Source organism: Pipistrellus kuhlii, unplaced genomic scaffold (genome assembly GCF_014108245.1).
Source record: "Pipistrellus kuhlii isolate mPipKuh1 unplaced genomic scaffold, mPipKuh1.p scaffold_m20_p_3, whole genome shotgun sequence".
NCBI lineage: Eukaryota > Metazoa > Chordata > Mammalia > Chiroptera > Vespertilionidae > Pipistrellus > Pipistrellus kuhlii.
The window spans coordinates 26,635,632-26,658,910 of NW_023425529.1; the positions used below are offsets into that span (position 1 = coordinate 26,635,632).

The 23,279-nt window shown below is 37.5% G+C and overlaps 1 long non-coding RNA gene across 3 annotated transcripts in view; it reads left to right on the top strand.

The window, feature by feature from the left end:
• Positions 1–22,969, top strand: part of LOC118730643 — a 35,386-nt gene extending 12,417 nt beyond the window's left edge. The window contains exons 2-6 of one of the 3 annotated variants that reach the window (XR_004991544.1): positions 2,888–2,895; positions 3,292–3,421; positions 13,525–13,530; positions 18,906–18,909; positions 22,959–22,969. This is a non-coding gene — a long non-coding RNA (uncharacterized LOC118730643). Of the gene's footprint in view, positions 1–2,887; positions 2,896–3,108; positions 3,133–3,291; positions 3,422–13,524; positions 13,531–18,905; positions 18,910–22,958 lie in introns of those variants that run through there. The other 2 variants (XR_004991547.1, XR_004991546.1) reach the window with 2 other exon arrangements.
• The last annotated feature ends 310 nt before the right edge of the window (positions 22,970–23,279 follow it).

The following is a 23,279-nucleotide window of genomic DNA, read 5'->3' on the forward strand; positions in this document are numbered from 1 at the left end:
AAGAAAAAAAAAAAAATTATTGCTGTGGCACCTGACAATGACAGCAAAGAGAGGGCCCAGAGAACAATGCCCAACCTGACCCCAAGAGAAAACATTTGCTTTAGCCACACTCACCTCTAAGGGTTTCCCCACTACCTAGGAAGAAATTAAACAGAGTCACACCATTTATTATTTACAATCAGCTGCATATTTATTACCTTTAGAATGTTCTAGAGAGCAGCTGGCATTTAGTTCTCATTTCAGACTCTGGCTAGCTCTGTTCTCAGTGGATACTCTGAAACTTTCCCCTAGTCCTAAATCAAAAGAAGAAATGTAAATGCTATTGAAGGATAATATTTGGACAAACCCAACTGGCAATGGCTCATGAGTTTCTTGTGACCACTGTGAGCCAATCAAGGGAACTGAATAATGTAGCCCCTGTGGGCATGGGCTCTGGGTTCATGGGTTTGAATTCTGCTCTGCTACTCACTCACTGCAAGAGTGTAGCAAATTCAATTTATTTGTCCTCTTCATGCCTCAGTTCTCTCCTCTATAAAATGGGTATAATAATGGTATCTTCCTTTATTGTTGCTGTGAGGACTAACTAAGGAAAACATTCTGATACATCCCTTCTGAAACGTCAATGTGCATGTGAATCACCAGGGAATCTTGTGAAAATGTAAATTTTGTTTCAGTAAGACTGAAGTGAGGATAGAAGTTCTGCATTTCTAACAAGCTCTAGATAATGTTAGATCTGTGAACTATACTTAGAGTAGCAAGGATTCATAAAAGTGACTGGCATGTGGTAAGGTTTAAATAAGTGTTTTATTATCATTATTATTATTATTATTATTATACAGCATTCATTAGAACATATCTCATGCCTATCTGGATGCCATACATTATGTTGCAGAGAGCATCTTCAAGAACAGTTATTTTTTTCTACCTTACTTGCCCCAGGCTAAGTTTTTTTTTTTTTTTAATATGTGTTTGTTTTCCCTGAGACCTTCCTATTCCTCTTCACTTGTACCTGAAGGAAACTTTGTCTTCTCAATTATTACAGAAAATACTTTTTTGCAATACTTTTGCCAAACAACTATGTACCATTCCTTGACAACTTTTCAACTGTATAGTAATATAGAATGGATGTTCGGATGTCTTATTAGTCTTCTGATCAAGTACTTTTTCTAACCTAATGCCTTACATGTGTTAAGTTGTTTATTTAGGTAGTTTATTTGACTTGGAAAAGCCATTGCTTATTTATACTTCCTCCTTGCTGAGATGAGCTGACACAGGTTGGGGTATGGGACCCCTTTCCTGTGTGTAATTCTTGAGATAGCTGCCTTCCCACAGGTACTTATCTAAACCAACTTGAGACAAAGAGGCACAATACTTTTATTTTAACTAGAAGGGAAGGCAGTGCAAAAGTTCCTTCCAAATATATCTATTACACCTGTCAAGATCTTTAGTTAACTGCAAAAGATTTGAGGATAAACAATATGTATTGTATATTCAAATATTCTGGGTATGAGTTGTGAATTAGAAGCCCTACCTGGTACAGATATGTCTCTAGGCACAAAGCAGACTCCAACCCTGCACTCCAGAGCTTCCTTCTAGTCAGGAGTGATTCAGTCACACCAGCTGCACATGCAGGTAGTGTCCACAGGACAGTCAATGTGACATCCTCCTGGCCTCCTCTGTGTGTGGCTGCATCTTCCCATATTGTGAAGAGGATGGTGGACCTCCTGACCAGCAAAAAGAGTGAGTGGGCTTTGGATCAGAGCCATGAGGGTAGTATGGGGACTGATTTGAAGGTGCTGGAAGAACCCTGAATCCCACACATCATGGGATTTCTGCAAGAGGATAGAGGTCTGAGGACTTCTTCTAGAAATAAAAGAGCTTGTATGTGGTTTTGGCTGGTGCGGGAGGGCATTGGGGAGGTCAGTGGCAGAGTCATCTCGTCATAAAATCCATACCCAACCCCTTCTAGTCCCAACCCTGCCTCCACCCCAATCCAGGGTCCCTGCTCACTAATCTGATAGAACTCCCACAGTGGCAGCTTGGCTGGTGCTCCCCGCCTTGTGGGAGTTGAGTGCCAGTGGGAGGAGACCAACCCCACAGGAAAGCCAGTGAATTTGATAGCACGTAGGTGCAGGAGCCAAAGTTTGAGGTGTTAGGAGGGCTCTGGGAAGCCAGGGGTAGAGACAAAGTTATTTTGTTCACTCACTGGCCAGATATTCCTGGAGCACCTACTATGTGCCAATAAGTGCCATGAACACAGAAGACACCTGCACTCCGTGTCCTCATGGAATTGTTGTGGGATGGGGCAGGGACAATGAGAAAGCATGTCAGGTTCCTCTGAAGAAGGGGACAGATGGTCACCTCATGATCAAGTGATCTCAGTTAAAATAACTTTTCTGCCAGGCCCTCCTGGGTGATCAGACTCATCTCTGCCAGCACTGCCAGGTTGAAGGTGAACAAGGGATAGGTAGGGCTTCTGAATAGGCAAGAGCAGGAAGAACAAGACCCCAGACTCTCTGAGTGGTGCTCTGGGAAGGCAATGTGGAAGGAAAGCCTTGGCCTCAGACTCGGCTGCTCACCTATCTCTCTCCCTAGGGCCATCTCCTCCATCCTGGACATTTGGCAGGACCAGTACTGTCAGGATTTAATTCATCCTCCAGAATTTCCCTGCCTGATGATGTTGCTAGCTTCCATAGAGCACAACATTCCAGGCCCAGACCTGGAGCATCAGGGCAGCTTCTCCATTCACAGCAGGAGCACCTTGAACCCACTGAGGTGGAGAGATGAAGGAGAGGTCTAGGAGAGGCTGGGGAGTTGGGGAGGCATAAGCCACACAGAGAAGAGCTTCTAGAGGCTGGAGAGGCTAGGGTTAGGCAGGAGCAAATAGTCGCTCTGGTCACTATGCCATGACTATAACCCTGACATTGACACTAGAAGAGATGCTATTGATGCTCTTGAAGAATGGAGTCATCCAAATGCTGTAATTGGCTCAAGTCCCAATTAAAACTTCAGTCCTTTTCTGTGTGGTTGGTCCCTATCCTCTCTGCTTCTGTCTTCTGTATTCTCCTCCATCTCCTCTGGACTCTGACCTGCATGGGTTCAGGTCCCAGTCTTGGTCACACTCTCCTCCTTGTGACCATCTGCTGGTGTGATACAGTTCCTTCTGCTCCACCTGAACCTCACTTCACTGGATGCTCAGTTCCCACCCCATTGTCCTGACTTAGGGATCCTCACCTGGGGATTGGGGGTGGGGGAGAGAACAATGAAGGTCCCTATCTTTCTCTCTGGTAGCTTCCTTAAAAACCAAGATGAGTCATACTCCAGTTGAGCAGTCCATGATGGACTTGGTCATCCTGTTCCACAAATACATCAAACCTTGATGACAAGATTGACAAGCATGGCCTGCTAAAGATGGTGGAGAGTTTCCTTATCTTCCTCAAGCCTGTGTGAGTCTGGGTGACTTCTCTAGGTTGCTTGGGCCCTGGTATGGCAGAGGACATTTTGGTAGTGTGGGACCTTGGACAAGTCACTCCCATTCTCTGATCCTTAATAGTCTCTCCTACAAAAATGCCTAAGAGGACCATATGATCTTGCTTATCATCAGGATGGAAGATGTTACATGTGGTCAAGTGTAAAGGCATATGAAAATCACAGGCAGTTATTAGGTGGTCAAACAGGAAAATAAAGAATGGGTCCTCTCCACTTGTCACTCTCCATCCAGGAGACTGAAGCCCGTAGGCTCAGGACCTGCCTCTAGGAGCCTCCATTAGGTTCTCTGAGATCCAAGAGAAGGTGATAGAAATTCCATGGCTGATAAAATTTAACCCCTTTCATTACAATGAAAAAGCTCATTCACAGACCTGATTTAGTTCGACAGAATATACTGAACTGATTACAAAAAGATGACTCAGAGAGTATTATAGAAGAGAAAAAGAGGGCATGGAAGATTTGTCCATGACTGACTATTCCACTAGCCATGGAAAGTGGCCTGCCATTACCCACACAGGGCCACGCCCATCTGCCTCCCATCTTCCTTGGATCTACAGAACCAGCTCAGACCTAGAGCAACTGGGCCCAGCTGCTCCTTTCAGAGCTGGAGCATTGTGAGTCCACAGAAGCAGAGACAGAGGATGAGAAGGACTGGGGGTGGGTAGTGTGGGTGTGTGGGGGACTAAGCCATGCAGAGAAGAGCTCCCAGAAGCCAGGCTTAGGCAGGAGCAAAGAGTTCCTCTGATCACTATCTCCATGGCCTGCAGTCTGGGAGCACTGCCTAGGAGTTGGCTCTTGAACTCCATGGAGAGATTTTCATGTCTTAAGAAGACACATAAAAGGCAGTCACGGTGATAACATTCTCTTCTTGGATCTACAGCAAGCATGTCAAACTTGTGGCCCGCAGCTCCCATGTGACCCACAATGAATATATTTGTGGCCCAGCCCATATAAAGGTATGTAAGAAATGTTTTAATAAAAATTCCATAACTTAATTTTTACAATATCCTATTGTACATAATTATTAATAATGAACTACAACGTTTGCTAATGACTGGTTACTATAATCATGTTGCATTCATTTCCCTTATGCACCTTATGTGCAGGCACACCATTTCTTTCTACTAATACTGGCAGTAAATATTTTAGCAGCTGATTGATCATCATTAGTCTTGCACTGACTTGTTTAGTGTGCGCAACAGGAAATATTTCGCTTTTGGAAAACAAGAAAAATAGGTTTATTTGCCTTATTCTTATTGATTTATGCAGTTATTCAGTATTTGATTGTGCCTAGTCCACACAGCCATGGATGAGCCTGAGAGGGGATGGTGAAGGATTAAGAAAAGACAGACAAGAGAAGAAAGCTGGGTCTGAGTGGGACACTGCGCTCTCTGATGGAGAGACAATGACACAGCCTGCAAGCTGAATCTATTTTATAGCCTGATTCCAGGAGGCAAAGTAAGGGTGTGGTCAAGATGTTTACAATGTTCTTTTGGGTTTCGAATCTACTCAATTACATGCGCCTGAACTCTATCAAGCCCACAGCACTCAGCCACCTTGGGACCACAGGTTCCGACCCTAGGTTCAAGCTTACAAATATAGCCTTTGGCTATAATTGTGCTGGGAGTTGAATGTGGCTTTGTGGGGAGAGGATCATGCCCTCTCATTAGTCCCAAGCTTGAATATGTCCAAATGCTGTAGCCGCTCTCCACATTTGGTAAGTTAATGTTCAAGAAAAAAATATTAATTTTATTAAAATGTTCTATTATTTTATGTTAATGTTGTTGGCTTCCCACTACTAGAATTGGTTCTTTCATTGATCTTTCCTTAGTTCAAACCTTTGAATATGTTACCTCTTTCCTGCCACACACCAGACTAAATCTAATAATGAAGAATTACCTGTCTTTATTTTGGTAGAATAAAGAAATGGTTAAACTACTATTAGCTATAGAATTAGCTAGTGAATATTTATTGAAAACATAATATATGCAAGGCACTATGCTCTTTGTTACAATAGTAGAATGTTGCATAAGACATAATCTTTCTCCTCAAATGAACATTTAAACAAAGGAATAAATATAATAAATTAATCTCTAAATCCCGATGTTAAAAGGGACAATTCCTGCTGTCTCCATCTTGGCTGATGTCCTAAAACTCTGAGAACAAAGGATGTTAATACCCTTTCACAATAAAAAAGATTTGTTTGATCATTGTTGCATAACTTCCCCAGAAATGACTCAAAATATATCAGATAATTCTTAGTCATCGTTCACCTTGAAAACACATACGGACAGAGGAGGAAGGGAATATCAGGAGAACCATATTGGTACCAATTCCTGTATCTTCTCAAATTTGAGAGATTTAGGAATCTGACTCATGTCTGAAAAGTAAGCTAATTATAAAAGGCTGGATCTTTGTTGGAATATTAAAGAGAATGTATCACACTCTCACCAATGATGAAGTACAAGTTTATTTCCTGGAGTCAAATGTAGACTCCGATCAAGGAACATGGCCCTGAATTGCCTTGAAACTCTAATGCAAATTGCAAAGAAAAATAAAATGGACCTAAAATAACATGGGTGGTGTGGGAGGTATTAGGAGAAAGTCATCAGGGAACTGAAGCCCAAGTTCCCAGGGGGAGGATCTAATCAACATTTGAAGAATTGCTCTCCTGCCAGATTGCACAATTAGTATTCAAGCTATGTCTTTATATCTTTCACCTCTATTTCCTATTCCCATTTGACTCCCCACAGATCCCAGAGACTCCATAGTGAATGGAGAAGGGAGAGTAGAAGACCAAGGTGTGGAACACAAGATTTCTCAGATTGAGCTGTGGGAGAAAGAATACTTTGAATTGAATGAGAGGTTTAATGTTTAATGTTCAGGTTTGACTATACTTTTTACTATAAATAGAACATAACATAATTAGCTCACATTTGAAGATGATGAGGAAGGATTTGGGATCAACCCAAAATATTTCAAGGAGACTCAACTGAGCATGGAGGAATACAGTGATAAGGCAGAATAAAGCTGGTTTTAATTGGCTTCTACAGAATCCAATTTATTTAGTAATAGATTGGTCAACACTTTAACTGAAAGAATAACCGTGATGAAAGAAGAGTTCATATTTATAATTTGTCTTGAATAAGAAAGATTCTGTCTGCTCAAGTAACAGATGTAACTAATTAAATTGATTATCTCCTCCTATCTTATTGATCAAAATCACATACAAGATAAAAATTTTATTTAGTTTGGCTGAAAATTTTTTTTTTTTACCAAATTACCCAAGGAATTCTAAGACTCTATTTATATTAGTAACAGAATTGGTAGCACATTTTTTTAAATCATTGCTTCAAGTTCTCTATTTTTTGCAGTATTTTGTATGCCAACACTCTCATATGAGTCTCATTATTTTGAATCCAAATCCATGAAATTCAAACATTATATATGCAACTTAGCTCTTGTTTAGTAGTAGTAGTAACAGTAGTAATGGTAATAGAAGTAGAAGTAACAACGGTGATAATAATAACACGAAGTGTTAACTACTTACAACAGATAGGGTAAAGTACTAGGTGCTTTGCATGAAACATCTAAAATTTTAATAATCCTAGGAGACACTAGATAATATTTTTTCAATTTACATGTTTACTCAAATACCATCAAGGTCTAATTAAAACAAAACAAAACAAAACAAAACAAAAAAACACAGGTTGAAATGATGGAAGATCATTCATTTATAGCCAAAGCAGATTTCAATGAAAATGCATTTAATAGATTTTTCCATTCCTAGAACTAGCATAGTACACAAGGTAACTGATAAGGAGTAGATCATTCAATAGGTATTTATTAAATTAATATTGACTAAATATTGAAGGAATGTCTAGAGGACTGGATTTTCTCTAGCTTTATAATAGAAGTCATAAAATATAAAATTGAAATAAAACTCTTATTGGTAAAATTATGCATATTTCAAGTAAATATAAATTCATATCCCACTATTTTATACCATTCATTTTTGCATTATTTATTCACTGCTGACAGTCATAAACATTCAGCTCAGCAATAAAGACATTAAAATCTTGACAATGATGATACCCTAGTTGAGGTTAATTTGGGATCAATTAAAATCTGATTGATTTTTTAATCCTGTGAGAGGGATATTAATGTTTTACAATATTTTTTTTCTCAACTAAAGGCATAAGGCAACTTAATAGTAAGGATTTAATGTAAATGAATGAAAACTGTGAAACTAAAACACAGTGGTTTCTAGAACAGTTATTAAGCAATTGTAATGGAGGTTGTTCTTTTGCATCATTCCAGAGGCACAGATGAGGTATTTGGCTGTCTGTCCATTCCAGAGATGATGTAAACACTCATTACTGAGTTCAAAATTCAGCTCTAATTGTCACCTCCTCCATGGACTCTTCACTAACCTTCACAGACCAATACATTGGTCCTGTCTTCTGTTCTCCCACAAAACTCGGTTCATTCCTTTAAATGACTAAAGAGCCGGGCTTCAAAAATAAACCAAATTAATATGAATGAGAACAAGCAACAATAGTCAATAGATTTTAGTCATCTGTGAAGTAGTGTCATAAATTTATTTCCAGATTTCATATTTAGAGCAGAAAAAAATGCACTTGTACAGAGTTCCATGAGAAAGAAATAGAAAGAAGAGAAATGACTAGCTGTTGACTCAACTTCCTTTCCAAGAAACTTGCAGCTTGCATATTGTTCTTTTTTTTTTTCTTTTTTTTTTTTTTCTTTTTTTTGTGGTCCAGCTTTCTTTTTATTTCAAACTTTTTTTCTTTATTGAATTAAGTATTACCCCTAATTGTCTCCCCCCCACACACACACACACACTCATGCCCTCACCCCCCTGGTGTCTGTGTTCAGTAGTTAGGCTTATATGCATGAATACAAGTCCTTTGGTTGATCTCTCCCCCTTACCTCTACCCTCTACCTTCCCTCTGAGGTTGAAGGTCTGATTGATGCTTCTCTGTCACTGGATCTGTTTTTGTTCATCAGTTTATGTTGTTCATTATATTTCATAAATGAGTGAGATCATGTAATATTTATCTTTCTCCGAGTGGCTTATTTCACTTAGCATAATGCTCTCCAGTTCCATCCATGCTGTTGCAAATGGTAAGAATTCCCTCTTTTTTACCGCACATAGTATTCCATTGTGTACCACAGATTTTTAATCCACTCATCTGCTGATGGGCACTTAGGTTGTTTCCAAATTTTAGCTATGGTAAATTGTGCCGCTAATAACATAGGATGCATATATCTTTTTTGATGGGTGTTTCTAGTTTTTTGGGATATATTCCTAGAAGTGGGGTCACTAGGTCAAAAAGGAGTTCCATTTTCAGCTTTTTGAGAAAACTTCATAGTGTTCTCCACAGTGGCTGCACCAGTCTGAATTCCTACCAGCAGTGCATAAGGGTTCCTTTTTCTCCTCATCCTTTCCAGCACTTGTTGTTTGTTGATTTGTTGATGATAGCCATTCTGACAGGTGTGAGATAGTATCACATTGTCATTTTGATTTGCATCTCTCAAATGATTAGTGACTTTGAGCATGTTTTCATATGTCTCTTGGCCTTCCTTATGTCTTCTTTCAAAAATTATCTATTTAGGGGTCCTCTCTCTTTGCTTCTTGGTGAGCCTGGATAGAGGTTCATTAATCTTGTTTATCTTTTCAAAGAACCAGCTCTTGGTTTCATTGATCTTTTGCATTGTTTTTTTGGTCTCTATGTCAATTATTTCTGCTCTGATCTTTATTATCTTCTTCCTTCTGCTCACTCTAGGTGCATGTTGTTCTTTTTTTGCTATAAAAATAAATACAGCCTGGCTAGCATGGCTCAGTGGTTGAGCGTTCACCTATGAACCAGGAGGTCATGGTTTGATTCCCAGTCAGGGCACAAATCAATAAAAAATATATTTTAAAAATGAATACAAGTATTAAAGGACTGTGATGATATTTGGAATATGTATAACTGCTAATGAATCTTAGATACAGTATTTGTTTCCAAGAAGATAGCAAATTTGTGAGGAAATGGTCAGAATTTGAGTTGCATTGTCTATACCTTGTATTTAGAAGAATATGAAAGATAAGTAGATCTGCAGTCTGGGGGGTCACTTCTTCATCTCAGCAATTGCTCTCTCTCCCCTAACCCCTTGCTCTTTACATCCTATGCTAATTTTGTCTTTGCTCAGTATGTGACAGTGATGTAAATAAAAGGTAAGTTTTACATGTGCATCTATATGCATTTATTTAATTAACCAGAATACCTAAAAGTGGGCAAAAATTGCTAACAAAAGTACTATTGGGAAATAGAAAACAACCCAAATAATAAATGATCCTCAAATCTCAAAACAAATTAAGCATTAGACTGGGTGTAAGAAGGGCTGAAAGTAAGGACATACTCTTGTGCATTTCACTAGATTCTTTTTAATGGGGATAATAAAACCAACTGTCCAATTGTACTTTAGAAATAGCAGTGATTTTTGTGGGAAACCTTTTAAAATAATTTTATACTTATGGTGCACAACTTTTTTTTTTTTTTATAATAATATAACATCTCTGTTTTTGCAAAGAGAAAAGCTGAGGAAAAAAGCAGTATCATCAGCTGGCAGTGAACTCAAGAGTTATTCCAAATTTTCCAATTTTTGCAATTATTCCAATTTTCAATGGCTTATCACATAATTCAGCCCTTTGTAAAAATCTGTGACTGACTTTGAACTCTAGTATTTGCACTGAAGCTTAGATATTGTAGTTTACATATGTTACTTTCCTTTTGTTGTTGTTTGTTTTTAAATTTTTCTTTAATTAATGAATTAATGAATTGTATACAAGATACTTCCTAATCTTTTAGCTATAGTTTGTTCCTTCCATATTTGGATTAATACCTTACAGATTGGGGAGATAGTGACCAATGCTAGATGAAAAGCTCATGGCTACAATGCCTGGTAGCTGGCCCACCTCAACAAATTGCAGTAATAGTTACTGTGGCTCTCTTAATTTGCAATGTAAAACAATACCATTTCTTAGTCACATTTGATTCAACAAAATGGTCCGGACAAAAAGTGCCTAAGGGACTCCTCCTTATCTAAGATTTGAATTCCATTATTCCCTGAGCTCCAGTTTTGATGGAGACATGCTCTTTGGCTGCCTCAAAGGAATAGTTATAGCTATTATGGTGATCCTAATAAATAATAAAGTGTGGCTGATACAAAAGTAATTTATATTCATGGATTAGCTGGGTACATAGGTTTAATAATATTGACATTACAGCAACATGCTTAATAGCACATTGTCACAATATCATCTGTTAAGTATTTCTTACTAATGCTTTTCATATCTGGCTAGTAATAATTTGTTAAAGGCAATGTAGCTGTACATATTAATTCTTTAGTAAATGTGAATATTATATTCTTGAATGGCACATGACTTAATTCATGATATTTTGGGTTGTAATTACGTGAATAGGAACTCAATCTCATCTGAATGGGAAGATTGCGCATTTGTAGGCCTATTACAGTTGGGAAATTAAATGTAAAAGGAGTAGCAACAGCTAAGAGCTGCAATAGGAAACATTTGACTAAATGCAGTAAAACTATTCTATGTCACCCTTGCCACTCATTCCTTGCCATTTCATCCTCTGACTCTAAAATGTATAGCAAGATGGCTAAAATGGAATGAAGTTATGATACTTTCCTCAGCTACCCAGATTATATTTAGTTGCTTGTTTTTACTTGTCTAGCACAAAATAAAATTAGTGGAACTCAACTTTTATCTATCAAAGCTACAGAAATATCTACATTTCATTGACTTATTCAATAAGCATCTATTGATCACCTGTTTTCATCTGGTACTGTATTAAGCCCTGTAGATACCAGATGAAGACAGATATCCTATCTGCAGAGCATTTTAATTAAGATGGATATTATATAACAAATTAGAGATTAAAAAGAAAGATTATAGGCAAGATGCAGCAATAACTCTCTAAATTTCCAGAGACAAAATGCATCTACTTATGATTCTTAAAAGCTTATCAAACAAACTGCTTGCCTTCTATGAAAACTTACTGTCACTGAATACGAAGCACAAGATAACATAGGCTGTTTTAAATAGTTGATGTTAAGTGGGGTGGACAGGTCTGATTCTCAGGTCTTCCTTGTTACTCATCCTAGAAATCTTGCTAATATCCAGAAGGAATCTTTCTTCTTGTTATGAGTATTCCCACTTTAAATTATTCTCTATACTACTTGTGGTTTTGTATACTTTATACAAATGATCTCCTGCGATAAAAATGATAACTTGAAATTTAAATAAATCAATTTATACTTTAATTGAGATAGTCCATCTTATTAAAAAACATCAATATAAAGGTAAAAAAATCCATTTTTATATTTATGCATGTTATAGTATAAATCAGTACTTTATTTCTTGTTATTTCTGAATAATATCACATTATATGGCAATCAAGAGGAGCAGCCACCGAAACCGGTTTGGCTCAGTGGTAGAGTGTCGGTCTGTGGACTGAAAGGTCCAGGCTTCGATTCCGGTCAAGGGCATGTACCTTGGTTGCGGGCATATCTCCAGTAATGGGTGTGCAAGAGGCAGCTGGTCGATGTTTCTCTCTCATCGACGTTTCAAGCTCTCTATCTCTCTCCCTTCCTCTCTGTAAAAAATCAATAAAATATATATATATTTTTTTAAAAAGGAGCAGCCATGGTCAAGGACAAGGCTAACAAGGAGAAAGTAAATCACTAGAACCCAATGAAGAAACTCTTTTGAGGATGAAGAAATGACTAACTCCATTAAATGATGCAAGTTGTTGAATAAGATTAATATTCAAAATTTAGCATTGGATCATTCAATAAATTGACTTTGACAGTTTTTTTTTTTTTAGCAAAATAATTGGACAGAGTTCAAGAGAGAAGAGGAAAGGTAGAGAACGTTGAGACAACAAATATTGCCCAATATTCCAAGGATTTTTACATAAAGAAAAGCAGAGAAATAAATGGTATTGGAGCTGGAGAGAGTATGTGATCAAGGATCTGTCCTTGAATTTTTTGTAAAATGGATTATGTTATAGTGTATATGACACTAATAGGGAATCTAATGCAGTTGGATAAGGAGGTAGTATAGGAGAGATATAGATAAATTGATGTGTAATGTGATGGGAGGTTTTAGAAGTCTCTTCTAATTGCTGCTTTTTGTTGTTGTTTCCTTCTCATTGGGATGTTTTAAAGCTTACTTCTAGAGCAGTTTTAGGTTCACAGAAAATTTGAGAAGAAAGTACAGAGATATTCCATACACCCCCTCCTCCCTCACATGCATGGCCTCCTCCATTACCCACAGCTCCCACCAGAGTGCTACATTTGCTACAACTGAGGAGCCTGCAATTGACCTCCTTCTGTTTTTAAACATAAATATGAAACATGCTTCTGAGCTGTGAAAGAGGAGAAGGAAGGCATATTGAAAGCTTTAGGTGTGAACTAGTCTCTCTGGGACAAATGATAATGTGAACTAATTGGAAAATGACTAAGAAAACTTAGTAGAATTGATAGTCACTGTCAAGGGCCCATTTCCAGTTTGTGGTCATAAATTCAATTTGAAGCCATTGATTGCAATTGCTTGATTGTGTTTGCCACTTGCCATTCTTTGAAATGTAAACACATAGTAGGAGAGCTGGAGCTTAACAGAATCAAGTATTACCAGCTATACATGACAGAGGGGGAGAACAATGAAGTAGTAGTTTTATAAGGGAATGTAGTAATGATGGGAATGATGAGGGATCCTGCAACCTGAATTTACTGGATGGGATATGATTACAAAAGAGAAATGATAATCAGTGAGAAGGCAATTGGGTTAATGGATTAGAGGTATTGGTTTAGTAAAGAATTAAGAAATTAGACAATGTCAGATGAAATTATAGTTGGTAACAATAAGAAAGTACAAAAATTTAAACTGAGAGGCTGCCCAGCCGGCATGGCTTAGTGGTTGAATATAGACTTATGAACCAGGAGGTCGTGGTTTGATTCCCGGTCGGGCCACATGCTCAGGTTGCAGGCTCGATCCCCAGTATAGGTGTGTGTAGGAAGCAGCTGATCAGTGATTCTCTCTCGTCATTAATGTATCTCTCTTTCTCTCCCTCTCTGAAATTAATAAAAATATATTTTTTAAAATAAACTGAGTAGTTAGACATTGTGTAGTTACTGGTGTTGATATGATTGAGGGTAAAACCATGGGAGTAAGTGGCTAAGGTTAATGGACAACTAGATCAGAGAGGGACCAGAACTCTTTTTCATTGGATCATCCAAGGGGATATGAAAATCACATAGACAGGAAGTATAATTATCTCAAAATGGCCAATGAAAGAAAACCAGGCATTACTTGAGAAAATGGAAGGAGAAATATCTTTGTTGTAATCAGAAGATTTCAGTTAGAAAAAAAAAGTGAAGAAAATATTCAGATAAAAGACTGAGGATATAAATACTTTTTGTAACTGATGGACGAGCATATGTCTGTCATGGGAAAATGTTTGGGATGCCTGAGACAGATATGTGATAAGGTCAGAATGGCACATACAGAGCTTGTAAAGAAGTGTGGTTTGCCTGGCTAGCTCAATTTTATAGGCTGTGTTTACAATCACAGATGTGGCTGGCCTTCCACACTTCATCCAATAGTTTGGAAACTTTAAGACATTATGATTACATGAAACACCATTTGCCATCAAAAAGGAAAAATTTGAAAGCTTAACCATTTCATCTGATTCTGAGTTTGTGCAGCAGATAATTCAGAACACTTGATCATGTTCTGAGAGATGCTGTATTCATTAGCATTATTTCCATTTCCTTTGAATATAGCCAAGAGATTACCCCCACACACAGAATACATAAGGACTGAGTATCTGCTTGCCAATGGACCACTGGATGGGATAAAGACAGCTCATTCTTTATTCCACTTCGATCTCTGGCCTGTGTGATGGTACTGTCAACAAGGGGGTGACACGATGCCAAGTATCGTTGTGATTTTTATGACCTGGACATCTGTCTAGTATGTACTAGACGAGGACCACAAGTTCTGTCACAGAGGCCATGGAAAAACTGCCAGATGGTAATGAATTTTAGCCACTGCTGACTTCAGCTGGATGCAAACAAATGACCTAAGGGACCAGATTCCCTATCTGACTTCTAATCCTTTCAAGCTAACCACTCTTTCCAAGATATGATTATAAATGCAATATTAATGCAGAAACAAACTTGAAGCCAGAAAGCAACATTAAGTAAATAATTTGGATAATACAAAAAATAAACAATTTTTTGGAGAGATAGTAAGCCAAATAATTTATGGTTCTTTATTTTTGTTGTTGTTTGTTTTTTGTTTGTTTGCAAACCTTTATATTTCTTTCCCTCATCTAAAAGGGTCAGAAACTAGAATAATGAAAATTTGCCTCATTTGTTTTCCTGTTTTTTTGTGGGTTTTTTTACTCCAAATAAAAAAGATCATTACAATGATTATGTCACAACATTCACAGAATAATGTATAATAAAATAATATATTTTTACCAGTATTACACCCAAAGGATAGAGTATTTTATTCTGACAAATTTAATTTTTAATAAACAGTTTTTTTAATTTTGTTTTGTTTTCATTTTTGCTTTAGTTTCAAGTCATACTTTTTAATATGTATAAGCAATTACTCAATAATAAAGTAAATGGAAATAACTGTTGGATTTTTTTAGAGTCTTAGCATAATACTGAATCTTTTTTTTTTCTTGGTAATATTTTATTTTGCAGGCATATATTTGTCAAAACAGAAATGAGGAAAAAGAACCACACTTAGACATTTTTAGTTATTTATTTTTTATATGAAAACAATTTTATTATTTTTAAATTACATATATGAATGGAGTAGAGGTCATACATTGAGAAGGATTTAGGTTCAAAAGTCATTAATAAAAGTAGTATTTACTAGTGTTAGACATTTAAAAAGTTCTCTTAAATGTCTGACTCAATAGCAATCAGCTGGATTCTCATATTTGCTTCTGCATTTATTCTGTTGAGATTTCATATGTCATGTAGCTTCTGGAAAATGTCACTCTATCTTCATGAGAAAATGAGAGAGAAAAGGCAAATAAGATCTTACTAATAGTTTGATTATGAAAATAGTTTTGATCTCACCAATCTCCAGGTCCACACTTTGGGAATCTCTGACACAGGAAATCTGAGACAAAACAGAGTAATAAGACTGGAAGAATACGGAAACTTTAATGGGATTTTTTTTTTTTAGTTAATCTTTCTAAATTATAATGATTTATGAAGTATAAAGCTTTTTATACCCAATGTTATTTTTTTTTTTTCCTTAGTGAGACTTTGAATTGGGATTCAAAGAATGGATAATTAGCATGTGGATGTGTAGATCAGAGAGAATTTAGATCTTCCATTTTAGTGCTATGTCCAATGATCCATTTGAGTCTTCCTTCATCCCACATGCCCTACTGAAATATTTGTCACTGGCTGTCAGTCTCTATCCCTTTAAACACTTTGTCAATCAGACTATCAATCAGAATGCTGCCCTCTCCTTTTCTTACCTGGTCATGATTTTTCAGCTCTTCCTCTTCTCTCTGAGAAATTACTGTTGGTTTCCCCAAGGCATAGACTTTGTTTCTCTTCTCTACTACTTCTTCACTACTTCCTAAGTGACATCATTCCCCCTCCTGACCTTAAATAACACCTCTATGCTGATGAATCCCAAATGTGAGCCCCTAAAATTAAATAACTAGCTACCTATCATGCATATCTATGTGGAGGACCAATAAGAATATAATACTCCATCTCCTATTCCTTTTTTCCTTCCTATCCAGATGCACAGGATTCCTTGATTTTCCAATAAGTTCTTTCTACAGCTCTTTTTTCCACCTATTGCACTCTTTCTCCAAATACCGTATTTTCCAGCGTATAAGACGACTTTTGAAATGAAAAAAAGCCTTCTCAGATTGGCCAGAGTCAGAGAGGCGGTCTATTAAAAAAAAATAACTGGTGTTGCCTCGGAAGTGGGGGGTAGTCTTATACAGCAAATATAGGCCTAAACCTATGTTTTAACTGTAAAATTAGGTGGGTCGTCTTATACGCCGGAAAATACAGTGGCACCCTCTTATTTAATCTTTGCTTCAGTGTCACTTTCTTAGTTAGGCCTGTTTAAAAACTATACACTACCCGTAGCCATTGTGGCTTAGTTGATTGGAGCATTGTCCCTTACACTGAAAGGTGGTGGGTTTGATCTCAGTCAGGGCACATACCTAGGTTGCCAGTTCAATTCATAGGCAGGGCACATATGGGCGGCAACTGATCAATGTTTCTCTCTCTCTTTCTCTTTCTCTCTTTGAATCAATAAAGAGCATATCCTCCAGTGAGGATTTGAAAAAAACCTACAAGCCCTCGCTGGTTTGGCTCAATGGATAGAGCATCAGCCTGTGGACTGAAGGGTTCTGGGTTCCATTCCAATCAAAGGCACATGCCTGGGTTGCAGACTCCATCCCCAGTAAGAGGAGTGCAGACAGCAGCCAATCGATGGTTCTTTCTCATCATTGATATTTCTATCTCTTTCTCCTTCTCTCTTCCTCTCTGAGATCAATAAAACATTTTAAAAACTCATAAAACCTACAAACTTGTTAAAATCAGAACTCTTTGCTTCCCATTGTTTCCTGCACTCTTAGTGTAGAGTGGCACTCTCTACACTACTAATTATATTGTAATATTATACCGAAGGGAAAGAAGTTTTTAAGGGTAAAATAGGCGGTTTAGGAAGTTTTAGGTGTGGAGGGCTGTTTCTTTGTTTTCCGCAACAGGTTACTGAGTGGAGGAGCTGGGGATTAAGAAATTAAAAAAAGACAAAAAAAGACCAAGACACAGAAATGGATTCAAGCTGGGATCCAGGTAGGGGACTGTCACTCTGAGGGATAGTCAACATCCACTACAGACAACACAGTGCATTTATTTCCAAAGGAGGTTTTAAGGTCAAAGAAGTTTTGGGTGTGTTCAGGTCCTATTCATTTTCTCATTCCTAGGATTTAGCATATCAAGACCTGGGTAAGTCAAGGTCCTATTCATTCCTCATTCCAAGCACATGGATAAAGATAAGAAATCAGTACTGATAACAGTCTCCCACATTTTGGGGAAACATGTTCCCAGGGCGTGGCTCTGCCTATGCCTTGAGTTCAGCTGATGATAATTAAAAGTCATCCATGTGCATTCCCAAGGGGCCCTCTACATTTAGGAAATAGAGGGTTCACGGGGGAGAACCACAGGGCTACAAAGCTGGGAGCTGCAGAAAGGTATACATTCACAGAATAAAGGAGAGGAAGCCTCCCATACACAGAATAAAGAAGGCCACAGGGAATAGAAAAACAAAAGGGAGAAAAAGAGGGGAACCTCATGCAGGGTTTGAGCTCTGAAGCAGCTATAATGACCAATCAGAGGGGATATCAGGACACAAAGAACTGCAGCCTTTATAAACTGGAAGAAGAGGAACTTAGTGGGTCTTCCCCTTCCCACAGTGGGAATCTGTTCTCGATTCCCAACAAATTCCTATCTTTTGTCCATGGCTTCGTTCTTTGAATCCACCTGGACAGGAACCCAGGAAATCACCTTTGCATCCTGCCCAGAGGAAAACAATGCATTCCAGTTTGATTCCCGCGTTTCAATACCATGTATTACATGCTAACATTTTATATAATTATTTATTTATTTGTTTTGCCCCCATAGGTGCCAATTTTATTTTCTTTCTGAATAAGCTCCACAGGGACAAGAATTTTTGCTGTATTTGCTAATGTATGTATGGTAGTTCTTCCTTCTGGGCAGGGAATATGCTCTAAGATGTCCGTGGGTGCCTGAAATAGCAGATAGAACAAAATCCTGCATAGACAATGCTTTTTCTTATACATCAATACCTATGATATAGTTTAATCTATAAATTAAACACAGTAATAGATAACACCAACTAAAAATAGAACAATAATAAAAATATAGTATAATAAAAAATGTTAATGTGGTCTCTCAAAATTGCTTTCTGTACTATATTCACCCTTCTTGTGATGATGTGAGATGCTAAAGTGCCTACTAATTAGATAAAATGGAGTGAATGATGTGGTTTTGTGAGGTAGTGTCAGGCTACTATGTTTTGGGGCCAATATTAAGTAAAATAAAGGTAATTGAACACAAGTAGTGCAATACCGTGACAGTCTATCTGATGACCAAGACAGCCAATAAGTGACTAATGGGCAGAGAGTGTATACAGTGTGGAAATGCTGGACAAAGTGATTGTTCATATCCTGGGCAGACAGAGCCAGTCAGCACAAGATCAATCATGCTATCCCGAACAGCATGCTTTGATGGCCAGAGGAAAGTAGGGTGGGGGATACATGGAGGTAGGGAAAAGTGGAAGAATGGGGGACATCTGAAGTAGTGTCAACAATAAATTAAAAACATAAAAAATATATGTTATTTCTGAAATTTTCAATTTAAAAGGGCAGGTTACTAAAACCAGAAAAAGCAGATCTGCAGATAGAGGGGGGAATACTTTATTCCCAGAACCTAGAATGGCATCTAGTAGGCACTCAAATGTCTATTTAATGTGTAAATATTTATATTAAAATATGAAAGTCATGACATCCAGAAAGAGCAGAAAATACTCGTAGGACAGATGTGGGGAGGCAAACACAGTAAGAGCAAGCTAAGTTTGGTTGGAAGAGCCTTCATGCTTCAGAGCTATAGATGGAAAGGTATCCTTGATAGTAATGAAAGGTAACCTTTTTATAGGCCTTCATGAGATGCTATGGCATATTCTTCCATGTTGTCATGGAAGATCAGAGAGATCTTCATGGAGAATGCTAAAAACAAAGTCATTTCTCAGCCATTGCTAAGTTGAATCTATGTGTAGGTCAAGGCCGAATGAAATCACAACTTGGTTCTTTCAAGTTGTGTTGTGATTTATGAATATGAGTTTCAGCTTGAAAAACAAGTCCCTAATGAGTTCACTATGTATTCACTCTGTTACCTAATATATATTATATATATATATATATATATATATATATATATATATATATATAATATACTCATAATATATATAGATATAAACCTATAATAGTATGAGAGAGGAGAAGTAAGAACACAGACTGGGAAGGATTTGAATTATCTTCTTTGATGGTTAATAAATTATATTTTAAATTTATAATTTGGTTTTGCCAATTTGCCAAAAATAATGCTAGCAACTAGATTTCAATCTTTTTTATTCAACATGTTGAAGTTTTATTGCACCATTACAAAGCATTTCCCAGCCCTCAATAAAGATAAATTTTTCAACCAGGGAAAACCTGTAGAGACAAGTTGGGAGGTTAAAAACTCAGTAATGAATGTTCTTGTTCTTGTGGGTTATCACAGATTCTTAGCATTATTTTAATGTCATTTCTAATGTGAATTTCCATGCTATTTTAATTCATTAGTCATGGGCTATCATTTTTTGAAGTAATTACTGTAATTTCATCAAATGACATAATTATAGTAAATACTTTGATGTAATTACCATAAATATGGAAAGAGACACCCAAAGGTATAATAACGTCACAAACTAAGATATTTATGATGTGTAAAGACAAATTATGATGACATTTATGACATGTAATAACATCACAGAGTTCTATGTTTGTGTTGTATAAAGAATAATGATATAAATAGAATGTAAAATTACATCATCAAGATTAATTTCTTTTATAAATAGTATAGAAACTTGAGAGCTTTACAAGCCTTCAGGTTTGGATTAATAGATCATTGCCACTTTTTGGCATTTTTCCTTTTGAGCCCTAATGAATGACTATGCTATTTTATTAGGAGTAAAAGCATTATCTTGTAAAAGCATAAACATAGAAACAAAGCAGAAACACAAAATGAGAAACCATTTTTATTTAGCCCTTTAAAAATAGTTATTTGAAGAGCAAAAAATAATTTTATGTTTTGAAGAAAGTCAATGTTTAGTTCATAGTGTCGGTACAAACTAACAGGACATTTCAGTATTTTCTTTAAAAAAAATGTCAGTTTGAACCTTTGTCACTTGCCAAAATAGACATCCATTTAATTGAAAGATTTCTTCTTTTGTCACATTATTAAGTTTGAATCCATTAAGAAAGTTTGCATGCCTATAACCTGACTATTGGAACAATGTAAAAATAGGTTTTAAGAAAAGAGGAAAGTAGACCCCAAACTCAAAGCAAATGTAAAATTTTATGAACTTGTTTACGTTTTGTTGTTAGACTGAGACAGACAAGTACCATAAAAATAATTCCTACTGCAGAGTTGTAGCGTAAGGTGAAAAGTATTATGAACATCAATTGGTTTATGTATAATATAATTACTGACCAGTGTCTTCTGGTATCCAAGAGAAATACAATGTCATAAGATGAGTAGTTTTTCCCTAATGTATTAGTCAAAGGAATTTTTTGGAGCATTCACTTCATCTGGTTATATCTCGAGCATGAAATGTAGTAGTTGATACCATTATACCTTTTATTCTCTAGGCAATTTAAAAGAGCCTTCCAAATCAGCAGCCTTAGTATTCCTGATAGTCTTGATAAAGTGTTAGGGCTCCGTAATTTTCTCTCCCTGGACAACAATTCCAGGTCATAATTTGGTTAAATGTTTTACCACTTTTCACAGTAGGTTGCCAAAACCATATTCAAGAATAACCAGTGGATTATTCTTGTTTTTGTTTTTTGTTTTTTGTTGTTGTTGTTCCTTGAATGGTTATTCCTTGCAAGCACTTCTGATCCCAATTTCTGCTTCTGTAAGAGTTCTTAAACAACACTCCAGTTATTTTTAAGTAGTAAACAAATTTATTAAGTCATACTTTGCAATTCATATCATCTCCATGAGAGCCAGCAAACGAGCCTCAAAAGCTACACTACCAGGAAAAATATCCAGATATGCCCCTGGAGTGCTTGCAGGCATAATGCCGCTTCCACAGGTATGGCATATCCTTCCCCTGGGAGGAATGCGTATAGAACCTTGGAAAGTTACTGTTAGGACTTCTGTCCCTGCCACATCTGATAACTCATTGTCCCCTATGCCATATTCCTCTGTACATGTCAGCAAAATGACCGCTGCAGATAATTCATCCCTCATGTTGTTCTCTGCTGCAGGAAAGTCATTGTCATGATTGGATCTGATTGTTGAAACCTGGGTCACTTGGCTTTGCCTCACCTGCAAAGAAGCCAAAAGGGTAAGATCTTGGCCTCACACTTGGGGAAGAGGAAATTACAATGTGGTAAGCTTCCTAATTCAAATGTTCCCGGGCTGACATAAACTTTCTCATGTCCACTATATCTGAGAAATATGCGGCTCTTTAGCCCCTTGAGTGTGGCTCTTCCACAAAATACCACGTGCGGGAGCACACATACAGTGCAATTGAAACTTCGTGGCCCATGCGCAGAAGTCAGTTTTTGGCCTAGGCGAGTCTAATTTGAAGAAGTGATTCTAACGCTGAGCCACACTCAAGGGGACAAAGAGCAGCATGTGGCTCTTGAGCCACTGTTTGCCGACCGCTGCTCTAGGGGACCTCAGGCTTAGAAAACATGTAGAGATATGTTAAACTGTTCCTGAGCATCTCACTCAAGGGTTACTCTTTGATGCTGTTGAGTTTTCCCCCTATGTCTCAGTACCTCTGCATATTAGAATTAAGATGTCGAGATAAAGATGCAAAATGACACATCTCTGAATGGATATGAGTTGCTAAAATATGACCTTGTTTTAAATTGACATACCATTGCACATGACTAAGTTTCATATGTCATCAGGCTGCCCATATCTGAACCACATCCAGCACAGCCAGCAGTGAACCTGAGGAGGGGTAGCTAAGGATTAAAGAAAACAGACAAGAGAATACATTTGGGACGAGGTGGATCACTGGGCCTGGATGAGGAAACAGTGACACAACCTATAACTCAAAGCTTTATTTGATAGTCTGATCACACAAAGCAAAACAAGGGCAGGGTGTTTACAATGTTCTTGCACATTTCAAATCTGTTTCTTTCTTGTTGCTGCCATTCTATGAACTCTATCAAGCCTTGATTTGGCAGCACTTGCTGCACCCCCTGCAGCCCACATCGCCTTAGCTACCTAGGACTGCGGGGTCGGACTGTAAGGTCAAGCTCACAACCATAGCCTTTTGGCTATAAGTATGCTGAGAGGGCTTTGCCCTCCAAGCTGGGACTTACATGTGGTTTTGCCACAAGTCAGTCCAAGACTTGAACCTGTCCAAACACTGTAGCCACTCTCCACAATATCAATTTAGAATGATTTTATTTCTACTAAATTACTTGGAGTCACCACAACATATATGCCACAGAACTGACCGATTTACATTTGATATGAGTTCAGTCACAATTTCTCTAAAGGATTTTGAACAGGCAAGAGGGTACTACCACTCAGTCCCTGGGAGTCCTGAACAACTAGGATAACCCTCTTTTAAGTCCATGGTTTCATTTTGGAGAAGATGGTCACAGTGGCTCAGTATTACACCAAAAATATGTGTCCACCGTCAGCCGAGAACTCTGTTTCTGGGCAAAGGTACCCTTTAGTTTAGCTCAAATTGAGTTTTTCTAAAGGAAGAACTCACCTTATAATCCTTCATACTGAGGAAGCTGGCAGGTTTTAAGCACAAACACAATAAAAAAAAATGCACCATACAACTTTGTATGCACATATGCAAGGCCCATAGACACAGACAA